Here is a 9,879-nt window from a genome sequence, read left to right on the forward strand (position 1 = left end):
GCTTTCTGTGCCTGCAGGATCTGATCCTCTCTCTGCGGAGCACGTTGCCTTGCCTGACCATACAGGCTGCGTGTGGTGAGGAACTGCAAGCAGACTCTCTAGCTAATAACTGTACTTAGAATGTCATGTACATAAAATCTTTAGCTCCAGATGAGACAAATTCATGTATGACAGCATTTATTTGTCAGGTTTCCAATTCAAAGTAGCAGCGAGTTAACATATAGTGAGATGTTGGGGGAGATAGGGTTCTTTACAGAGACAGGAAGCAATTCATTTGTGCAAATTGATAAAAAACTGTGCACACAGGAATGTAGGGAGATGTTTGCTATCATACAGTAGGTACTAATTACTCCCCACTGGACTCTGTGATTGCAAATAATTCTGCAAATTGGGCTAAAGGGGGTTAGTTGTGCACATTCTTTCATTATTTAAAAAAATATTTAAATGGAACTGTTAAATATGAGATTAATTTGGTAAGATGTTTAAACAATGACCAGAATGTTTTACTTTAAAATGTGGTTATAAGAAGAGAAACATATACAGTAGTTTCTGTTTGGTCTTTAAATGGGTCATGTCATGAGGAATCAAATTGTCCTTGATATTTTGGGATAAAAGAGCTTGACGTACTACGAAAACACACTGTTACTTGCAAAACTCAAAACTTCCTCCCCTGTCCAACAATAGCATTTATTGAAACTAAGCTGCAAAAACAACTCATTCTTAAGCTTGTGACCAGGGGTGGACTGGGAAGAGAAATCGGCCCTGGATTTTATGAGATAGTGAAATTGAAGATAATCGCTAAAAGACACGACAAAATAAACGAACAAACTTAAAATGTTAATACTTTTTTCCAAAGTGTAACCACTAACCCAAACCAAGATGTACAATATGTTAAGATTATACTACATTTTTTATTATGTTAAAATGTAAATCATATAATGTAATGCTATGACGTTTGGTCACAAAAAATATTTATTAATACTTACTAATTACTAATAATTAAGTACTAGCTTGAGACAGGAGACCAGATATTTGTAATTGTGCATTTTGCATCCACTCACTTTAATTAGTTTTTTTATCAAATTTTAATACTGACCTGAGATCGGTGCAGTGCCTTTCATTGTAGGGCAGAATGGGATAAGATGAGCCGATTTTACATATGTTGTCTCCTATATAAAAAATAGACAAGGGTAAAATAAATAGAGCTACTTTTATTGCAAGGTGTCTGCTATCACTTGGTATAAAAAAAAATAATTATGTGACAAAACACCACAAACATATGATCTTTAAAAATGTTTATCCATTGGCTCAACTTGCCACAAGTTAGGGATACGTTGCTCCTGGTCAGAAGGTAAATATTTAGGGTTATTACATATATATGAAAGATGCAGACGTGTAACTAGATTATTTGTCATTTAAGATTCTCCACCATTGAAACCGTAATATAACGATTTCAAATAATAAGTCTAGTTTTATCTGCTCACATTTTCTACTGTAAGGAATTAGCTTTGATAAGGGAATTATGATTAATTAACTTATTGGAACAATATTATTCTCATGGCTTAATGAGTATAATATCACACGTATTCAGGTACAGCGTTGAAGCTGAAACTTTTCAGAAACAGTGACAAGATTATTTTATCATAAAATACCAGTCAAATCATCTTTGAATACAGACAAACTTTATTGCTATTCTAAACATAAATCTAATCTAACATAAATATACATGAGACAGGTTGGTGAGTAGTGACAGAATGTGAAACAGATGATCAATACAGTGAACTTTATGGAGTCTATCGACAATGCCTTAAAAACCATTTATCCTCATTTGAGTGTACATCAATTTGATTATCGGATTACTCAAAATATTTAATCAATACACCAGCCCTTTGAGCACAAACTGGAGGTGTTACTTGCGTGTCCTGGCATCCTTTATGTTGCTCGGTTTTTGGTCGAATGTTCATTCTGTCGATGTTGTGACTTCTGTATGGTCGAAGTTTTTTGTCTGGTATTAATGATGTTAGCTGTGAAGCGAGGCCTTCTCACTCCTTCTCGGGACGTCAAGTTCTGAGTTTCCGTGGGCCTCACATGGCATGGAGTCAGCACAACGTCTGAGAAGTCAGCAGAGCAGAGGAGACAAGAGCAACAGGAAAACCAAGAGCCAAGAAGAGCGAGTTCTTCCTGTTTGGAACTATTTGAACTGAGTATTGGAGCATCCCCCAAGGGTGTCCTGCGCCAATCAGAACTGACTTTTCAGAGTCACGTGGTCGACTGGGCTGTCCTTTTCGACAGCTGATTTGTGACACTTTGTTTCGGAGTCTTACAAATCTCCCGCTCAAAAATAGTGCATACTTAATCATGAACTCTCATATCTCGAGAATGGTACAAGATACCTGATAATCTTTGTCATCAGATTTTGATGACATGACATGTTTTTATGTATGTTATACGTGTAGGTAATAAAACATGAAAATCTCTGGTTACAAAATCATATTGGCTTTACACATCATTGCATTTTATCAAGTTAAACCTTATAATTACCATTCTTTGTAGAATGAGATAAATCATACAGAATTAAAGATTATATTTATCAATATTAGGTGATTGCACACATTTGAAAGAGTTCCATCAGTCTATACTGTTTTTTGTCGGGTCCAAATGTTACCACAGTTCAAAGCAATTGTCAGAATTACCTAGCAAGACTAGGTATTGTATAAATCTTGGATTTAAATGCATTCTGTAAATTTTAGAAGGTTAATCCGGTAAAGTACTGTGACTTTGTGTAAAATGTTCCTGGATTGAGATGAAATGTCTTAGTATTCGAGTCGTGCAAATCTGATGGACTTTTGGATGCCTTACAAAGGAAAGTCTGGTTTAACTCTTTGTGGAAGTTCAGAAGGTCACGCTGAGGGGCCTTTCAGACTAAGCTCGATGCTTGAGTTGCTTAATTTATGACGGTGAAGAATTTCGGGATTGCAAAGGTTGGGTATTCTTAGATTCAAATCATGTCACTGCAATTCTTCTGCATATCTATTTAATCCAACATACATGTGGGATAAATTGACCAAATTAATTTTTCCAGTGAAATTGTTTTTTATAAAATTAAACATAATTTGTTATCTATAATTTATAATCTATTCTTTATCAATTATAAGTTTCCTTTAACACTGAGGCTGCCATTGCATTAAATTATGGAAAGATTTGGATAAATCACTAAGCATATCCTACAGTAAATACTTAAAGGTTTTGCCAGAAAATGAAAACTCACTTCCTTAGATCTTCTTTTAACTCCAAACATTATACACAGAGCAGTTATTAGAACAAATTAGTTTTGATATAAACTTATAGTTTCACTTAAATGTTTGGCAGAAAAAAACACTAATATAGGTCCTCTTTTAATTACAGACATTATACACCAAAACGATTATTAGAAAAAATTTGGTTCAGTAAACAAACAGTGGCTCAACTTTCCCCAGCCTCTTCGTTTTACTCATTTACTCATTTTGCCCCATTGTGACCATTTTGGAAAAAAGCACATACTGTAACTTAGTTATTCAGGGCTAAAATTGTGCTTATCAAATTTGGGAACTTATACACTGGATATACACTAACACACGTGATGTGTAATGCTTAAAATGTTAAATAATTATTTGTATAACAACATTATCTAACTATTTTCCCACATGCTTGTACGTATCCCAACTTGATATAAATGATTTATACAGAAAAAATTATACAATTACCTACATACAGGGGCTGGGTCAACTGACCCCAAGGCTTATCTTACCCACTCTCCCTTACACCTTGAAAAATTACATTCAGATGAAGTTAAAACCGAAACAGCATATATCAGCATATATCAGCATATATCAACATCACCTCTAGGTAGACCCAGCCTTCAAAGACGCATATCTCGATGCTTCAAACAAAAAGAGATTCTTGGATTGTGCCAAATGGAGTCTTTAAATTTTAATCAGGATTTCAATTAAATATAACCAGCAGAAGAGAGTCGGAAGTGCACCATATGAGCAGGAGAAATGGAGACCCAGAGTTCCGAACAGAGAAAGATACCATCTTTTCAGTCTTGGTGGAAAAAAGGGAAGTTGTCACAGAATGACATTTTAGGAGCAAGTGGTATATGAGGTTTTCTACAAGATCAGGTGTCTCTGCAGGCTCAGTATGTTATTAGCTTCCTGTGTTAAATGTTCAGACCAAAATTGGCTCTCTCAAAATGGATCGAAACAAGGTCAAATATAGCAATTTTGAGCAGATTTATTCACAGTTGATGATATAATACAGAGTGAATCCCTTTTTTTTTTCGTCCTTCTGTGTCCAAGGACTCTTATGTTGAAATGTATTTTGATCTTCCTCGTAAAGCCTGTGTTCCTGATCTCAGACCTCATTGTTTCCAGCTATCTCTCATTTAGTCATTAGTTTGTGTATATATAGCCCTCATGTTTCCCTTAGTCTTCGTTGGTTCTTGTTCATATGTCTGTATATAGTGGTGTTTAAGTTACCTTTTTTGTATGTTCACCGCCTTCATTGTATGTTCTTCTTTTTTTCATTATTAAATTACTGCAATTTGATCATCACACTCTCGCCTCTTCCTTGCACAAACTCTTAACAGAAGAACAGACCAAAACATGGATCCAGCGGTAAAACTCTTCCGGGTGCGTCAGGGTAATCACTCGCTGGAGGATTATGTGAGCGAATTCTGTGAGGTGTCTAATGAGGTGAACTTTAATGATGTGGGCTGTTAAGCCATTTTCAAAATTGGAATGAATGAAGTCCCTTATGCATGTGGCAAAAGCCCCTGGATCTTGGTCCAATTTATGGAGCTAGCATTGATATTTAATGGATCAGCCACTAAAAAATCTCCACAGCAATATGCTGGCTTGTAACACTACAGGCATGAAAGCTGGTTCTGGGATGGACATGGCTTCAAATGCTGTCTCTGGGATGGCCGAGGCTGGCAACGCAAGCTCTGGGATGGATGAGGCTTCAAACGTTGGCTCAGGAACTAGCTTGTTCACCGTGGCATGCATGTACGTTGGCTCATTGACCGTGGCAGGTGTGGGCATTGGCTCGTTGACCGTGACAGGCATGGGCATCTTCCTCCATCGCTCCTACTGTAGGCTAGATCTGTAGACTACAGTGAACAAGCTAGTTCCTGAGCCAACGTTTGAAGCATCATCCGTCCCAGAGCTAGCGTTGCAAGCCTCGTCCATCCCAGAGCCAGCGTTTGAATCTATGTCCATCCCAGAACCAGTTTTCACACATGCTCCAGCCCTAGAGGAATTTTTTTGGGGAGGGGTGTATTCTGGTTCTAGTGGTCTCCAAGCTCCCTTCAATGGAGACAACTTTCTCCCCAGCCTCTGTAGTCCTTGATATCTCCTTCACCAAGCCTTCCACAGCTCCGCCTTCCTTCATCAAGCCTCCCATGGCTCTGCCCCTCGAGCCTTCCATAGCTCCGCCTTCCTTCCGAGCATCTCACAGCTCCGCCTTACTTTTGAGCCTCTCACAGCTCCACCTCCCACGGCACTGCCTTCTGAGCCTCCCACGGCTCTGCTTTCTGAGCCTCCCATGGCTCTGCCTTCCAAGCCTCCAATTGCTCCACCTTCAGAGTCTCCAAAAGCAGTTCTCACAGCTGTCTGGAAGAGGAGGTGGAGAAGAAGGGCTCCTATTCCCAGTCACTGCCAGCACTCACAGCCACAGAGGTTGTTCCCCTGTCACTGCCATTGTTCATGGGCATGGACGAGGTTCCCCTATTACCGCCTGTGCTTACAACCACGTTGGTCATTCCCCTGTCACTGCCAGTGTTCATGACCATAGAGGCCATTCCCATATCACCACCTGTGCTCAGAACCACGGAGGTCATTCCCCTGTCACTACCATTGTTCACAGCAATGGAGGCCGTTCCCCTATCACTGTCTGTGCTAACGACCACAGAGGCCGTTTCCCAGTCACTGCCAGCTCTCCCTGCCACAAGGGCAATTGCTGCCAGCGCTTCTGACCATGGTGACCCACCCTCAGTGTCTTCCACAACTCAACCCTCAGAGACGTCCACAACTCTGCCTGCTCCTCCAGAGACTCCACCTGTTCCCGTCCGCTCCCCCTGAGGCTCCCCCAGAGACTTCTCCATTGGTTCCGTCTGCTCCTCCTGTGATTCCACTTCCAGCATCTCCACCTCCGGCCCCTCTTCCTGAGACTCATCTCCCTGAACCAACTGTGGCTCCGCCACCTGTGGCTCTGCCAGTTCCATTCCGGTGTCCTGAACCTTAGCCAGTTGCCTTCCTGGTGCCATCTCCCAAACCGCCAGACCCATACCCTTCCTGGAGCTGCCTCCCAAACCTCCGGACCTCGCTCCCTTCCTGGAAACTCCTCCCTGACCTCATGATCGTCCTCAGACTCCTCCCCTGTCCTTCTGATCATCTGCAGATTCCTCCCATTGCTCCTGGCTTCATAATCATCCTCTGGATCCTTCCTGTTCTGCTTGGTCCTGCCCTCATTTCCATCCGTCATTGGGCACCAGGAATCGCCCTTTTGGGGGGATGGGGGTTCTGTCACAGTGTGAACCTCTTTTTGTCATCCTTCTGTGTCCAAGGACTCTTATGTTGAAATGTTCCAAGGACTCTTATGTTTAAATGTATTTTGGTCTTCCTCGTCAAGCCTGTGTTCCTGATTTCATCCCTATTTTTTTCCAGCTGATTCTTGTTTAGTCATTAGTCTTCATGTGTATATATAGCCCTTATGTTTCCCTTATTCTTCATCAGTTCTTGTTCATATGTCTGTATATAGTGTTACTAGCCAGCATACTGCTGTGTAGTTTAAGTTACCTTCTTCATATGTTCACCACCTTCATTATATTTTGTTCTTTTTTTCATTATTAAATTAGTGCAATTGGATCCTCACACTCTCGCTTCTTCCCCCGCACAATCTCTTAACATGATAACAGTGAGACACAAGTTCCTTTTAGTATATCCTGATTTGGTTTTACACCTACACCATTCATCATCCCTTTAATACTGCACTGTGTCCAACAGTAACTAGTGTGTGTTTGGAATTAGGAGTTTTACTCAGAGGAAGTATTACTTCCTGAGAGCAATAAATACTTAACAATAACCACTTGTCCCAGCTAATTATTCATATCGTGTCCCTTTCTTTCCCTATTACTTTCTCTCAGCAATCAGTGCCTTCAAGCCAGTCAGCTTTGACAGTTTTGTGGCTATGCAACCCTGCCAGGCCATTGCAACAATAAGTAATTTAAATTAGCCAAGAGCCAAAAAAATCTCTCTTGTTGTACTCTATCAAAGGTACATAATTTCAAGATTATGACAGAATTTCAGTGCTATGAACACTTACATTTTTTTTTTAATAAATTACCAGAGAAAAAGTGATGGCTCTGGCACTCACCACATGTCATTACAAAAGTTTCCTTGTTAAAGCAATAAAGTATGTCACCTTAAGGATTAATTCATGAAGAATACTATGAAAAAACAGCTACACAAAATAAACTATTGTATGTCACTGTGACTTGTAGCCTGCAATTAATTTGCAAATTCTTTGCGCTAAAAAGCTTCACAGCCTCTTGCACCAGTTTTCTTGTTCCGTTTATGTTTAAATAGCTGCTGAATTTATGTTGTATTAACTTGTCCTACCATGCATGTTTGTATCCAAATCTGCCTTTTGGTTTAGCGATGCTACTCTCTCTTTCTTTTCTCATTTTGCCACCCCAAATTCATAAGCTGTACCAGTGTTTTTTTGGTAATTGTCTGTCTGCAATAATTTTTGAATTTGTGATGCTTAATGTTGTTTGCCTCTTTCTCTGTGACTATAATGCCCAACGCTTTTCATAAAAAAAAATTCTAAGATTTAAATTGAAATAAAACAACACCCATTTGCATACAACTCAGTGATGTGTAAAGTTGTCTGTAATAGGAAGCACTCATGTAGGGTGTGTTAAACTGAATAATACCTGTAGGAGAGCACATGAGTGTAATTACATGTGATAGCTTTTTTACGCCAGGTTCACACATCCTCCGTGAGCGAGGCTTGAGCGGCACGTTTTCGTTTCGGCACCCATATTAACACATGACACAGTTTACACTGCAAGTGTGAGTTGCGAGGTGAAGCGTCACATACGCTGCAGTGAGCGGATGGTTTCGCTGTTGAGCCAATTTTCAATAATCAGGAGAATATTGAAAAGATACAAAAGTAAATCATAATTATTCAAAACAAACCTATAGTTCACTACAATTTATATGTCTGCATGCAAGTAAACTCAATAAAATAAATTAAGTAAAGAATTAATAAACTGCCAGACCTTTTGCCATTGTACGTATGTAGGTGTACAGTATAGACAAAACATTAACCAATCACAACAAGTGTGCAATTAAGACGAAGTGCAAGTGACTACCTGCTGTTGTCCTGGAGGCAGTAATAACTTCAGCTTATTACAACCTTATTAAAGAAAGAAATTTGGCGTAGGACCCCATATATAACTTTATTTCCTGTGCAGAGGTGCTGCTGTTTCTCGTGGAAGAGATGTGGCTAATGTGAACGTCCAATGCTCACATGCCTCTCACGTCTCACTCACGCTCACGGAGGATGTGTGAACCCAGCGTTAGATCACTTAATCTTGTGAGATTAACTACTGTGAGTCATATGTATTACCTTTATGCTGCCTTTATGTACATTTTGGAGCTTGGAAGTGTTAGACCCCACTGAGTTACATTGTATGGATATACATTTACTGTACATAATTCTGTATCTCCATTAAATATCTTATTTTGTGTTCCTCAGAAGAAAGAAGGTCATACAAGTTTGAGACAGCATAAGGGTGATTAAATGATGAGAGAATTGTCATTTTTGTGTGAAAATATCCTTTAGTAACACTGTTTTTAGCTCATTTTAATTAAGTAAATTGTGCATGCACCAATGCAAAGTGTACAAATTTTGCTCAGAACAACAAATAAAAAAAGAAAGAAAACAAGTGAGACACTCAAGGCTCAAAAAGACATGTAATCATGTCCTAATGCAAATATGGAGGTCTATTTGGAATCATTAAGACTTCTAATGGACTATGGAGTGTTTAGAAGTACATTCTCAACCGTACATCAATTCGTTCCTCCTTAAAAAGTTTATTAGCTGTTTCTGGGAATTTCCTCTAAATTTAAGAAGTACTCCTTATCCCAAAATTGTTATAGGACCTCAGCATGTGCAGATTTAGCATAATTATGTATAATCAGGGCCCAGATGGTTTGTAATATATTGTAATATATGCAATTTGCATCCAGCTGATTCTGATTATAACAGACAGGAGAAAGCTGAACCTAGATCAGCCCCCTGTTGCTAAATGTGTAAACCTAGCCCTATACTTTAACTGTATTCATGAAAACTACATTCCTACATGGCTTGTGAGGTGAGGCAACATTGAAAAATTCATCCTGTAGAGAGGCTGAGCGAGCTCTTACTCCTGCTGAGATATTTCTATTTGTGGTGAGCTCTGGACATAAATTAATTCATTCTGATTTAGAATTCATGAGGAAAGGTTGGCAACATATTTCAGCAAGTCAACCGGGCTTGTCTGTCGCGCTTCTCGCTCTCTTCCGCTTGTGTTTTACCTGCCTGACAAATGAAAGTGCTAATTCATGCAGATGCAATACATGATTGCTGGAGTGTATCGATTTAGTTCCATTTCTGCAGAAGTTCCAGGGCAGAGATGTAGTCACACACAGCTGGAGTGGAGCTTGAAGGGAAATTGTTACATAATAAAAAGTAAGGGACTAAAGAAATGGAATTTGGTTGGGAACAGAAAGAGATTAAGGAAGGCAAACTCTTGTTATTCACTCTCCTAGCAGTAAAGAGCAGACTCCAAAG

Source organism: Xyrauchen texanus, chromosome 5 (assembly GCF_025860055.1).
Source record: "Xyrauchen texanus isolate HMW12.3.18 chromosome 5, RBS_HiC_50CHRs, whole genome shotgun sequence".
Lineage (NCBI taxonomy): Eukaryota > Metazoa > Chordata > Actinopteri > Cypriniformes > Catostomidae > Xyrauchen > Xyrauchen texanus.